Source organism: Cupressus sempervirens, chromosome 8, assembly GCF_028749045.1.
Source record: "Cupressus sempervirens isolate cs-2001-9-10 chromosome 8, ASM2874904v1, whole genome shotgun sequence".
NCBI lineage: Eukaryota > Viridiplantae > Streptophyta > Pinopsida > Cupressales > Cupressaceae > Cupressus > Cupressus sempervirens.
The window spans coordinates 810,586,146-810,601,639 of record NC_143125.1 but is presented as its reverse complement, the minus strand read 5'-3'; the positions used below and the strand labels follow the sequence as shown (position 1 = coordinate 810,601,639).

Genomic DNA, 15,494 nt, shown 5'->3' with positions numbered 1-15,494 from the left:
AGAGATGGGATGAGTGGTGGATCATTTGGGAAAGATTTCACATCATTAGTATAGGTGTAGACATCTAAAATTGTCCAAGTACCCATTTCCTGACCAATTAAATAAATACTTATTATTTATTTAATTACCTTGCATTTATTTAATTATGTTCACTTTCATTGATTTAAATAAACTAAGGTTTATCTAAATCCTAGCCTTGCCTTGATTTAAATAAACTAAGGTTTATTTAAATCCTAACCCATTCACTTTAATTAAGTACTTCATTTACTTAATTAATCATTGCCCAATGCCCCTTGGAATTAAATATTACATTTAATCCCATTTGAGCACATGGCTCCTACCTTTAACCCTCACCTAACCTCACTACTCCTAACCTAACCCACCTTTCTAAACCTACCCACTTCCTTAATCATGCTTTCTTTTCCGTATCATCTTGCTAATTACCTTTTAATCCTAAGTGTGCGCTCACACATGTGTGAGAAACACTCACACTTTTCTCACCCCTCATCTCTTACATGCCTCTTGCATATGTGTCCTCTTGCATGAGAGTCAAGGTGTCTCACACATGTGTGAGAAGCCATGCCTTCTCAAACCTCTTGCACATTTGTCTCACACATGTGTCTTCTCACACCTCTTGATCATGTCACCATCAAAGGTTGCTTACACATGTGTGAGAATATTTCCCCCTTTGAATGGTCAAAAACCTAATCCACATGGAGTCTACTTGGCCTCCACCTCATTGACACCTCATTGATCCTGAGAGATCCTAGCCCTTCATCTTGCATTCAATCTCAACCATCTATTGCATCTCATTTGCTATAAAAGGAGAGCCCTCTCCTCATTTTCATAAGCACTATCTACCTCATTGTTATGCTATAGGAATAGTGAGCAACCACATCCCATTATGTGAAATCATCTCCACTTGGTGATTTCATGAGGTTTGAATTAGTAGATTAAGTTATATTGATTCCATGTTATGCTTATTTACATGTTCTCTTGCATTTTTTGAGGTTTGCATAATCATGTAGGAATATGCATTAGTTGCTTAGTGTTTATTCCTCTTATTACATTTGTATGCAACACAATAGGAGTATTTGAGATAGCTAATTTGAAGAAGACCTAGCGGTTGTAGTTTAGAAACAAGGAGGTTTCTTGGTGACTTGCAAGCACAAGTTGAGATCTTGGAGGTTTCTACCAAATTGTTGTTGTGATATAGATCTGGACTAGCTAGGAATTGAGTTGGATCTTGAAGAACTATTGTAATTTATTTGTATTTGTCCATAATTGGAAAGGCTTTACAACCTGTAACATTGACTATAATCAATTATTTTTATAAATAAAGAGTTTTTAATTACTATCAGATCTTGTGTTATTGTTTATATTCTGCTGTGTGGTTATTTGTTGGGGGTTAGGACATCCCCATTAGGGATTCTCCTACCTTTCACTACATTAGGTGGTATCAAAGTGAAGGTTTGATTTGGTTGGTTGATCTTAGTGGAGCGAGCTTTGATCTAGTTGGTTGATCTTATTAGAATAATAGTTATTCCTAAGTGTGTGACCGACCACCGAAGTTGAGGTAGTTTGCATTAGGACCTTGGATTGCAAGGAGTTGATCTAGGAAGACCTTGATCTCATGGTGATTGTGTTAATAATCGATTGCTTTAGAGTCCTAGTTTGTAATTCTTGGTGTGGGGTGGTAGATTTTGATCCGACCTACACTTGCAAAGGACTTATTGATGGATCGATAAATGAAAATATTAAAGGATAATCTTGTTGAGGCATGATTATAGAGATATTGTGTTATGTTGCAAATCTTTTTTCTTGGACTTGTAATTTGGTTCCTAATTGTTAGTGCAAGGTGTCAGATTGCAATCTAACTTTCAAACAATTTGAGGTTGTCACAAGGAGCATGGGAAAGATTTATTGTAGAGGGTTTATGAAAATTTTGGAATATGGATCTAAGAGGATTGGACCCTAAGATGATTGTGAATCTCCATGATGTGGTGGAGAGGAGACTTGTTGATTTGTCTACTCAGTTTGAAGCTAGTTTCATTGATTGAGATAAGGAGGTTTCTACTTGTTTGAAGCTAGCTCAACTGATCAAGTTAAGAATGAAATGAGGAATTAATTTCATAGATGTTTATAGAGTTGGAGTCTACTGATCTAGAAGAGAGTTGTCTCACCAGTTAGAAGACTTGTTTGAGAGAGAAGATGACATAGCAAGGTCGATGATGAAGAGGTTGGTTTTTTTGATCAATTTGTGGAGTCTAATATAGAACCTGTAGAGAAACTTGAGACTATTTTTGAGGATGTTCCTAACCTTGTTGATGTTGGGATGGAGATCCATTTTCATGATTACTTGTTTGAGTCTAACATGGAAATTATAGAGCACTTAGTCATGGATAATCAAGTTGTTGTTGGTGATGAGTTACTTGTTTTAGAGCATCTTGTTGTGAGTAATGAGATTGCTGAGATTGTTGATTATGAGGATTTGTATATGGTTGTTGTTATGGATTTGCATTCATATGTTCTTGTTGAGATGATTAAGGGTATGGATTTTTCTATTAATGAGGAGTTTGATGTTTCTGGTGTGGATTCCCTAGTTGTTGATTTGGTTTTGGATCTACATGATATTGTGGATCTGTATGTTCTTGATTTGCCTATGGTTGACATGGCTGAGGATTTATAAGTTGTTCTTGATGAGAGCCAATTATAACCTATTTAATGCTCTATTTTAATCTATCTTATGCACTTTCCTACATACTTATCTATTCCACTTGTATCTCATTTCATTCCATTTTACCATTATAATGTTGTATATAGTTTAATATTGTTTTGGGATTAAAATATGGAAAATTCATTATTGATTATGTTTTACTAATCTTTACTACTGTAGCATGTTGATTCATTGTTGTAGATCTTCTTATTATTTAACAACCTCCTGTCGCCTGTCAGTTGGGACTGCAACTTCCTATCGCCTTCTTCACCTTCTATGGAGGACTCTTATTGGTATTTATTTGGAGTATTTTCTATTCCAAAAATATTGACTAAGGAATATGTTGAAGAAAATATAATGATATTATTAGAATTTTGCAAAAAATCACAATTCAAATATTTTCTATAGTCAATATTGCGTGGTTGTTTTTGAGAAAATGAAGATGAATCTGAAAAATTTGAGATATGGGTTTTGTCCATAATAGAGCCAATTCAGTTCTCCCATGAAAAAATCTTCAGAAAGTGAATGAAAAAGGAGTTATGAGTGGTTTTCTAAAGCCCAATATTTTAGATTTACCATTTCAGCCAGATTTTCATATTGTTTATTTGTTATATTATTAGAAAATTAGTTTGTAAATAATTAGTATATTGTTAAGAAATTAGTTTATTGTGTTATAAAAAGAGTGGTCATATATTTAACACTCTTTATTAAAAATAAAATAATAAGTTTCAGCCATAAAGACTAAACTTCCATGATAAAAATGGATTTGTTTGTTTTATATGTAAAAGGCTATAGAAGCCATCACATATTCAAGAGAGGAGGAGGAGAATGTATGAATCATAATATTAGAAATATATTATTGTGTTGAGCTGATTTAAGAGTTCTTTGTACATTTTCTTCAATCGATTTGTTGGGAGGAAGGGCACCCACTCTCCAGCAGCTGATAGATTGTAAATAATTTATTCTAGTGTGTTTGGCATTTGTTTATTATGTTTTATATTGTTATATTTGATAGTTTGATCATTTTTGTTAGTTAATATTAGATTTCTATATTCAATGAGTGTTAATAATCTATTTTTATTTCAGTGTTGTAGATCTAGTTGATATGGCTTTCAGATTTGATTTCTATTATAATCTATCTTAATTTCTGTACTGTAGTTCTTGTCACATTCTTGTATTGTAGTTTCTGTAGAATTTTAATCACAAAATTAGAAGAGAAATAATTGTGCATTAAGAAATTATGTTATCAGATTAACCATCCATATCTTATGCACGTTTATGGTTTGAATTTGAGAGTTTTGTTTTTAAATTATTAGATCTATTTAAACTATTAGTATTAGAAAATTATAGTTCTTATTGCCAGGAAGTGACAGTTCCTATTGCCAAAATTACTTTAATTTTCTACAGATTTATTCTTGTGTGTTCTAAATGCACTCATAATCCCTCATATCATAGGCAACATCTCTTGATGGCATATTGCTTGGACACCTTTCGCAAGCTTACGCTCTTGGATTGACACGAATAGACCAAGCCGAATTTCATCATAAATTGTCAATTATTTCCTAATTATTTGCCCCAGTATTGGCCTATCATTTTGGTGCCGTTGCTGGCGAAAGGTGTCAAAGGCATGTTAGCTTGATGAGTTGAGTTAGGAACAATGCATTAGGATGAAAGATTTTGCAATTTCTAGCCTTGCTTAAGTAATTAATCTTAATTTGCATTACTTAAATAATATAGATGCAATGTTTTAGAGTTTGCAAGTAGGTTTTAGAAGTCAATTTCAAATTAACATTATCACTAGTTGTTGTGAGTTATTGTTGGTAAAGAGAAAAAGCTATTTTGAAGAAAAAAATGTTAAAAATGATGCATTTTCAAGGTTGTTCAAGTACATCAAATTTAGGTGCAAAATGTTTTAAAAATGCAAAATTTGAAGGGAACACAAGAGGATAAATGTGCTTGGGCACTGCCTCAGGGTATTTCCCCTTGACCCCATTGGTGGATGCCGGCCCCAGACCTACACCATCAAATTTTTAAAAAAAAATAAGAAATTGGTGTGGAAATCACATTGACCAAAGGTGAGATTTTAAAACCCTCTCTACCGAATGAATGCAACTTAAATGTTCTCGATCTTCCATTGTCACAGGTATATACAAATGGTATCTTTATATATGACCAAGAAAATATCATTGATGGATTCTTAGAACAATTTGATTTTAATGATGAAAATCTAACTACTTGTTCTAACTACTATAGAAAAGATGCCCAATGTATATGCTCAAACAATCATGAGAACATGGTGAATGAGGTACAAGTTATTTATGATTCTTACCATGATGAGGGTGGAAGTGACCAAGTATTCTTATAATGGATGAACAATCTCAAGCATCAACCCAAGAAGATCAAGGTATGCATTATGTTGGTAACATGTATTGTCACTCTAATTCATTACAAATTCAACATATTTCTTCAAAATGTACTTCTCCACCTAGCATGCATAGTGAATGTAATCATGCATGCTCATAACAACCCGTATATACCTCTTATATTCCACCATATCCATCCTTACCATCTACATTTTAACCATCCTTCTTATTCCCATCTACTTTATCTCCTCCACACTTCTTACCATATTCATTATCTCATTCATATCATATTCTACCCACTCCACCGTATCCACCAAATGAAACTATATTGCCTCATACAAGACTTCATAATAAGGTGGTTAATAAACTTTCACGGATCCCTTTATCGTATAATGATGTCCTTGAAATTGATAAATCAACATTGGAATATATCAATGGAATTAAGGAATGGGATTTTAGTTTAATTAAATTAGAAGAACAATATTATTATTTATTGAAATATAATCAACTTTGTTCTTCTTTTCTACTTAGTGAATTCCAAACACCTAAAAATGAGCCCATACTTCAAATTGCATCAATTTTAATTAATGGATTCATGAGTAGGTGTGTTAATATCAATCACGCACTAAGTAATATTAAACCATATGTATTCCATATTCCACAAATGTGTTGCTAGATACTCCAAGATCTATATTCTATTACTTTTGTACTTACACATATTGATATTTGGAGGCCTATGATTAAACTTTGCATTACTCATATACTTGTTGATCTAGGACCAATAATTGATTAAGCATTATCATAAGGGATTCTATGCATTAATGGCCAAAATGTTAAAACCTGGATGATTGTTAATCCTCATTGTTGATACTTGCCATTGCCCTAAGAAGACCAAATAAACTATGGATGATTCATTTATTTAACAAGGATCAAAGTATTAATATCCATATTTTCTTTATTCTTGGTTCTTGTATCTTATAATGATCATTCATTGATTATACATGCCAATTTCTTGATTCCTTGGATGAGGTGACTTCTCTATGCTTTTATAACCTACAGTTTATTTGGGAATCCATCCATTGAATTATTGAAATATTTGATTTATCTATCATTCAATAAGGCTCACAAAATTCTAAAGATGTGTTACCTCTTTGGGTTACCTAATTTCTTTGGTTATCCTAATGATTTCATGACCTTGTAGCATGAAGTTAAGTTGGGGGGAATCCCTCAAACCTTGTGGTTCTTGGATGATTTCAAATCAAGCTTCATTGATTGTTTTGTTGGTCCTTTTAGCAAACCTCAACATGTGATGTCTCCACAATTCAAGGTATGTGCCCTAGTGTTAAATTTGCATTGCTATTATATGAACACAAGATTTTATTTTTATTTATCCATTCTATCAAGTATCTATTCATAGTAATAACTCTATCTATCATTTGTAAAACTAAATAACCTACTTAATGATAGAGTTTTTGAATGGATGATATTTATTTACTATACTTGATATGCTTGGTTTAGAGAATGTGGTTACAAGTCTCTTGTTGTGGTGTGATAATCTTAGAATCAATACCAATTGATGATGATTCTCTACACAAGCATTGCATAACACACTATGTTGGCTTTGTTCACATTGTGTGAGCTTGTTAGCTATCTGGTGCATAACCATTTCACTGGTGCTTTACTATTCAAGATCACATGCAAATTTTGGCATAGGGTGTTCAACACTTTGAGACAAGATTTCCTTTCTTTGGTGATTAAGCCAATGGAGGAAAGTATGAAACATGGTCTATGAGGTTCATGATTATTCAACAATGCATCTTAAAATTCTTTGAATACAATGGTAGCTAGCTACTACACTCCTTCCTCGAGTTGTGTCTCTCTGGAGTTTTATGGATACATTGGTGACTACTATTGGTTTTCACTCCACACTCATATATTCAGTAATGAAGGTGTGTTACTTGCAACATTAAATTTTCCTACCATGGATATTTCACAAGGTTCACAAGAATAGGGTTTTATATCTTCAAGAGATGTCTTCTTATTTAGTCAGCATAGAAAAATATGAGAATCATCATCCTTGTGAGTAATACTCTTACCCAAGTATCCCAGTATGTTTTGAAGCTCTGCAATCAGTTTTCAGATTCAGTGGTGAGAGATACATAGATAAAAAATGTTTCTAGTGCAGTGGTTTGTGGTTCCAGTTCTGATGAGGTTATTCTTGGTGATCATTTCAAGTTCATCATGCAATCAAGTTTCAATAGTGCCTTCTATATGGTCATGGTCAAAAATCAAGATTTGGATGGTATCATTTTTCATCATCCATTTTAGGATTTCAGTTCTTTGGTCATTCTATGTAGTTATTGGAAATTTGAAAAAAAGAAAAAAAAAAAGGAGAAAAAGAAAAAAATGCAATAATTGGTGTTCTTGGTTTTTCTACTAATCATTCTTTTCAGTGGTTCTTTTCACCTAACTCACTTCTACAACTCTGCTCCTCTTCAACATGATCCTCACATCTTTGATCACCCCTAGTATGTGTTGCACAATCTATTGAGGTGTTTTAGTGGATTTTGGTACCTACTATATGATCTCCAGTGCTTCATTTGATAATGGTGGCCCAATAGATTGCCCTCTTTGTCCCATGTTCTATGATTTCTTCCAATGGTATTCTCTTTGCTACTTTTAGTCAGATGGTGGTCTTCTGTGGTGTTGCAATACAGTTTTGGGTGCCTTTCTTCATTCATTTTTAGTTGATTCACCGCTTTTGGTGGTGACAGTTGCTGAGTTATTCCATCTTCCCACCTTGGTCTCTCTACCCATGCATGTTGGTAAAATAATCAATTTTGTTTTTTTTTTTTTTTCCTTATTTTATCTCTTAACTTTATTTGTATTGCTTATTATATTGATCACTATGCAACACACCTACATACCCTCTCCTTGTTTCCCATGGACAGTCAACCTTTAAGTTGGGGGGAGGAATGTCATTCTATTATCTTCCATCCATCTCCCTTAATAATTCCATCATGCTATCCATTATATCCATCATACAATAACCTTTATCTCATCTCTTGTATTTCACCCATTTAAACTCCTCTTGTGCAAATTGAGATAAATTTCCCCTATATGTAACCTTTCAAACCATGATGCTATAAAAAGTAAAAAGAAAAGAAAAAGAAAAGAGAAAAGAGAAACAATTTATGAAAAGTTAAAAGAGATATCCCTATTTGAAGAAGAAAAAAATTTAAAAAAACTTGTCATGTGAAGCAAAGAAAGGGATTTGTGTTTATATATGGATTATTATGGTTCGGCATAGAGACAAAGCCAAAACAATAAATCCAAAGTTCTTCTAGTTTAAACCAGAAACCCCTTGATAATATTAATTGCATGAGGGCATGCAATATGCTAAGTTGGGGGGAATGATGAGAGCCAATTATAACCTATTTAATGCTCTATTTTAATCTATCTTATGCACTTTCCTACATACTTCTCTATTCCACTTATATCCTGTTTCATTTCATTTTACCATTATAATGTTGCATATAGTTTAATATAATTAAGTAGTATTTAATATTGTTTTGGGATTAAAATATGGAAAATTCATTATTGATTATGTTTTACTAATCTTTACTACTGCAGCATGTTGATTCGTTGTTGTAGATCTTCCTATTATTTAACAACCTCCTGTTGCCTGTCAGTTGCGACTACAACTTCCTATCACCTTCTTCACCTTCTATGGAGGAATCTTATTGGTATTTATTTGGAGTATTTTCTATTCCAATAATATTGACTAAGGAATATGTTGAAGAAAATATAATGATATTATTAGAATTTTGTAAGAAATCACAATTCAAACATTTTCTATAGTCAATATTGCGTGGAGTTTCTGAGAAAATGAAGACGAATTTGAAAAATTTGAGATATGGGTTTTGTCCAGAATAGAGCCAATTCAGTTCCCTCATGAAAAAATCTTCAGATAGTGAACAAAAAAGGAGTTATGAGTGGTTTTCTAAAGGCCAATATTTCAGATTTACCATTTCAGCCAGATTTTCATATTGTTTATTTGTTATATAATTAAAAAATTAGGTTGCAAATAATTAGTATATTGTTAAGAAATTAGTTTATTGTGTTATAAAAAGAGTGGACATATATTTAACACTCTTTATTAAAAATAAAACAATAAGTTTCAGCCATAAAGACTGAACTTCCATGATAAAAAATGGAATTGTTTGTTTTATATGTAAAAGGTTATATAAACCATCACATATTCAAGAGAGGAGGAGGAGAATGTATGAATCATAATATTAGAAATATATTATTGTGCTGAGCTGATTTAAGAGTTCTTTGTATATTTTTTTCAATCGATTTGTTGGGAGGAAGGACGCCCACTCTCCGACACCTAATAGACTGTAAATAATTTATTCTAGTGTGTTTGGCATTTGTTTATTATGTTTTATATTGTTATATTTGATAGTTTGATAATTTTTGTTAGTTAATATTAGATTTCTATATTCAATGAGTGTTAATAATCTATTTTTATTTCAATGTTGTAGATCTAGTTGATATGGCTTTCAGATTTGATTTCTATTATAATTTGTCTTAATTTCTATACTGTAGTTCTTGTCGCATTCTTGTATTGTAGTTTTTGTAGAATTTTAATCACAAAATTAGAAGAGAAATAATTGTGCATTAAGAAATTATGTTATCAGATTAACCATCCATATCTTATGCACGTTTATGGTTTGTAGATCAGTTTGAATTTGAGAGTTTTTTTTTAAAATTATTAGATCTATTTAAACTATTATTACTAGAAAATTATAGTTCCTGTCGCCAGGAAGTGACAGTTCCTATCGCCAGAATTACTTTAGTTTGCTGTAGATTTATTCTTGTGTGTTCTTAATGCACTCATAATCCCTCATATCATAGGCAACATCCTTTGATGACATACTGCTCGAACACCTTTTGCAAGCTTACGCTCTCGAATTGACACAAATAGACCAAGCTGAATTTCATCATAAATTGTTAATTATTTCCTAATTATTTACCCCAGTGTTGGCCTATCAGCTCTTATTATGGATTTGAACTTACATATTTTTGACTTGTTTTTGGAGTTACATGATGTTTCTAACATGGAGTACATGTTTGAGGATATTGTTGTTGTTGTTTGTGATTAGTTACAAAGATCCTTGGTGAAGCATTATGTTTAGTTTGTTCTTGGGAGTGAGCATGCTAATTAGGCTATTGAGATTCATTTGATTTTGATGTTTCATTGGATGAAGAATAGATGGTTTGTTTTCAGATTTTATCTATTAACTTTGATGAAGTGGAAGCCTTTGGTAAAGATGAAGTTAGTTGTAGACCTTTCTTTGGGCATCAAAGTATAGGGCATAATTTTCTATTTACCTAGGGAGCTTGATCCAGGGCCATTGAGCTTAGATTTTGGTGGAGTTGAGGTTTGAATGATTGGGGATGTTTTGGAGACACATTGGCAAACCTTTTCATATGTGTGCATAGAGATTGGAGTTATCATGTTAAAGTTTGAACTATTTTTACCTTGTTGTTGGTGTTGTGTTTTCTAGTTTTTGGGTTCCTTTTGTAGGCCATGTAACTAATTTGTCACAATGATTCAAAGGATGAAAATTTAATGGATTTAAGAGGGCCTAGATTAATATCTATTATCCAAGGATCAAGTCCTAATTCATCATTTTTTGGGAGATATGACCATTTTTCTAATGCATATATTTTATGCTAGTTTCATGATTGGGTTTTTGTGCATGAATTTTAGGATGGATGTGCATTTCTCCTTAAGGAATCATCCTTTTTGCACTTAAGGGGTTTTAGAGAACCTAAATTAATACCTTCAATTCAAATATAAATTCTTTATTCAATAAGAGCTAGGGATATCAAAATTTTGCTCAAGTATCAATTTTCGGATAGTTTCACATGAAATGTGTGAAGTTTTCATCTTGTGCAGTTTTGTAGGAGGAATGGGATCTTGTTAAGAGAGGGAAATGTGATTGGGTCAGTTTTTGACATAAATATAACTTTTTATTTAGTTTTTTTCATATTTGTTAGAGTTTTGGTTTACTCTTCTAAGGTGGACCTATATTGTAATTAAATGCTTGACTAGCGAAATTGTGGCTTAGCTAGCTATATAAGGAGCATGTCTTGATATAGAAATAATTATTGTATGATCCATTGATCATTTGGGAAGGATTCCACATCCTTATTAGAGGAGTATTTGATATAGATAATTTAGAGAAGAGCTAGTGGATGCAGTTTAGAAATAAGGAGATTGCTTGGTGGCTTGTGAGCACAAGTTGAGATCTTGGAGGTTTCTACCATATTGTTGTTGTGTTAAAAATTTGGGCTAGCTAGGAATTGATTTGGATCTTGAGGAATCGTGAAGAACTATTGTAATTATTTTTTATTTGTCCATAACTAGGAAAGCCTCATAGCCCAAAACATTGACTCTAATTAGTTGTTTTTATGAATAAAGAGTTGTTAATTGGTATCAAATCTTGTGTTATTGTTTATATTCCATTGTGTGGTTATGCTAGGGGTTAGGAAATCTCCATTGGGGATTCTCCTACCTTTCACTACATCAACAAGTCACTTAGTCATCTCCACAACCTAGCTCTACACATTGAAGTCCAAATCTTTTGTACTTGCATCTGCCAAGTCTTGATAGACAATGGTGTTGGGTTAAGCATCATCTCCTTCAATGTCATTCAACAACCAGACATGTCTAAATTTACTATCAACCCTAGGTGTAATATCACCATTGAATCCTATGATGAGGTTGAACAACCTTCCAAAGGGCTTATTGTGTTGTTGATCTACGTGGATCCTATTGAAAAAGATGTGGTCTTTCAAGTTTTATACATCCTGCTAGCATATAATTTATTGCTAGGAAGACCATGGATCCAAGACATGAAAGTAGTGTCATCAACATACCATAAATGTACAAAATTTCCCTTTAATGGTATGAAGATAGTTATTCTAGGGGAAAATTCAATGTCTATGAACACATTATGTGCTGCTAAAATGCTAGTCCCCCATAATCGCTCTTCTTATGAGCTCAAACCATCCCTCCAAGAGTGTGAATGGAAATAAAAAATGATGAGCCTTGGTATGGGAGAGAAAACTCTAGAGTGTATTGCTTCTTTGTCAATTTCTCCTAAATCTTACAGGAAACCTTCTAAGAAATTGAAGCCCTTAGCTTTTGCTATGACCATCTTTAGAACCTTTGTTCAATCCTCTATTCCATTAGAAGCAAAAAAAGAAGATCAAGCTATAAGAGATTAGATTTATAGGGAAGAGGAAGATGGTGAGGAGGTTATAGACACTACTCCTATTTCTCCCAAGTGCTATGCAAAGGGCTATAAATTCTTTCAAAACATGGGCTATCATGGCCAAGGGCCCCTAACTTGTGATAGGAGAAAGCTCTTATAGAACCCTTAAGTCATACTAAAGGATGCAAAAATAGCAATACTATTGGACTAGGCTTTGGGTTAGAGGATGAATTACCAAGGTTCAATAGAAGGGGCCCCATGTTTAGTGAATTAGAGGATGATGATCCATCCTTTGCTACTACTATTCTACAATGATGTTGAGGCTTCCACCTCTAGACAACATGAATCTAATGAATTTGACCATGAACATCCTAATAGAGGAAGGATAAGAGAAAACATCACTTGCTTGATAGCTCATATAGATTTTGGTGAATATGAATGGGAATCCCTTTTAGATGCATCTTGTGAGTCAAGAGTATATGTAATCCATGCCTATGATTCCCAACCAAACATATTCAATGATTCTAGTCTAGGGTTTGACAAGTTTGGTTCACAATTTTCTTTAGTGGATCAAATCGACCTCTTTGGGTGTATTCCTAATTTGAATTCCTTTGGAACTTTCACTATGTATTTGACCTCTCATATCACCAAAGATGACTCCTTCCACATCAAAAAACTTGAAGCCTCCACTTCTCTCTCATTAATCCACCCGAATATCATAGATTGGTCTGCTCAACACCAAAAACTAGAACTACTATGAGATTGCTTGTTACCTCAATGCCATTGAACCTATGATATCTTCCACTAGTGAACCTATATATGGTTAACATGATAGAAATAGATATCAATAACCTTAGTAAACAAATAAAGAGAAAAAAAAAAGAGCATTCAGATGGTGAAAACTACTTCTAAGATGTACCTACATAGCCTATCAATCTTGGTACATAAGAGTCTCCTAAGATCAATCATGTTTCTCAATCATTGTTAGCTAAAGAAAAGACAAAATTCACTAGGTTCTTGGTTTAGACAAATATCTTATCATGCATTATCTATCCATTTCTCTTGATGTCAAGCTAGTCAAGCAAAAATTGAGAGAAATACACCCTCATGTGGCATTACTAGTCAAAGATGAGCTTGAAAAGTTGTTAAGTGTAAACTTCATTCAAGACATTGACTATGCAGAGTGGATCTCCAATATTGTACCTATTACCAAACATGACAAGTCCATTCATGTGTGCACCATTTTTAAAGACTTGAATAGAGCATTCCCTAAGGATGATTTTCCACTTCCCAACATAGATATGATAATGGATATGACTATTAGGTATGAAATGTAGTCTTTAATGGATGGCTTCTCTAGATACAATAAAATTAAAATTACCCCTATAGATTAGGCAAAAATGGCCTTTACATGTACATGGGGTACTTTCTATTGGAACTTCATGCCCTTTAGGTTAAAGAATGTAGGAGCCACTTACCAAAGGGTTGTGACTACTATTTATCATGACATGATGCATAAAAATATGTAAGACTATGTTGATGACACATTGGCCAAATCTAAAAAAAGAGATATGGGTCTTGATGACCTGAGTTTGATATTAGACCACATGGAACATTTTCAACTTAGGTTAAATCCTAAAAAGTGTGCCTTTGGTGTCACATTAGACAAATTACTAAGCTACATCATATCTACTAAAGGCATTGAATTTGATCCAAAAAAGGTGCAAGCCATTATGGAAATGCCTCCTCCTAAAAATATTAGCCAATTAAGAAGTCTTTAGGGACATCTTCAATCTATTAGGAGGTTCATTTGTCAGCTAGCTGATAGGGCACAATCCTTTAATAAAAATCTGCACAAAGGCTCCACATGTATTTAGAATGACGAATGTCAGCAAAGCTTAGATCAAATCAAAGGATATTTGGCTAAACCTCCAATATTGATGCCACCTATATTAGGGAAATATTTAAGCCTATACATCTTAGCTATAGATTCCTCCCTAGGAGATTTACTAGCACAAAGTGATGAGAATGAAAAGGAACGTGCCATATACTACATTAGTCACACTTTGGTAGCTTATGAAGTAAATTACAAAAAAATTGAAAAGGCTTGTCTTGCAGTGGTATTTGTGTCCCAAAAGGTTAGGCACTATATGCTTTCCCATACAATGCACCTTATTACAAAAAATGATCCTCTCAAATACTTGCTAAGTAAAGCTACACTTATTAGATGACTTGCTAAATGGATGATGATTCTTTCCAAATTTGACATTCAGTATGTCAAATGCAAAGTCATTAAGGGACAAGCCAAAGTTGATCAACTTGTTGATTTTCCATTACAAGATACCACTCACATGCAGATTGAATTTCATGATGCTTCCATCATGTATATCACTGAAAGAACATGGAAGATGTTCTTCAACGACTCTCACACCCAGAATAGGGCTGGTGCACGCATTATGTTTGTCATGCCTCATGGTTATACTATCCCAAAGTCCTACAAACTCTTATTTCCATGCATCATAAATATAGCAGAGTATGAGGCTTTAACTAATGGGATTAAAATAAATTTAGAATGGAGGATCATAGAGCTACACATCTATGGAGAGTCTCATCTTGTTATTAACCAATTTAATAATGATTATCAAACTAATGATGGAAAGCTTGTACCTTACAATAAATTGATTGATGTCGTACAGAACTATTTCACATTTGTAACATTCCAACAAAATCCTAAGGAAAAAAATAAGGTTGTAGATGCTATGGCCACTCTATCATCTATTCTTTAGTTTTAAGAACATGAATCACACTTTGACTTTTTGGTGAAAGAATTACATCATCTCGCATATGACTCCCTTAATAATCATGTGATCTGCATATTTATCGGCCATGACTCCTCTTGCTACTCCATTATTTTCTCCTACCTATGTGATTAGATAATTCTTGAAAATCTCATGCATACCCAAAAATTTTAACTTCTCTTAAATGTCTCTCACTATTCCTTTGTCTCTAGTGATTTGTATAGGAAGAGTCTAGATGGAATGCTTCTTAGGTGTCTAGATCTAGAAGAATCTAAAAATACATTGGCCAAAGTCCACGATGGCATTCACGGGGCACACTCTAATGGCC

The 15,494-nt window shown here is 33.2% G+C and overlaps 1 pseudogene; it reads left to right on the top strand.

Annotated features, from left to right (window-relative positions):
• Positions 1-2,398: 2,398 nt before the first annotated feature.
• Positions 2,399-15,494, top strand: part of LOC149544878 (MLO-like protein 1 pseudogene) — a 159,665-nt pseudogene continuing 146,569 nt past the window's right edge.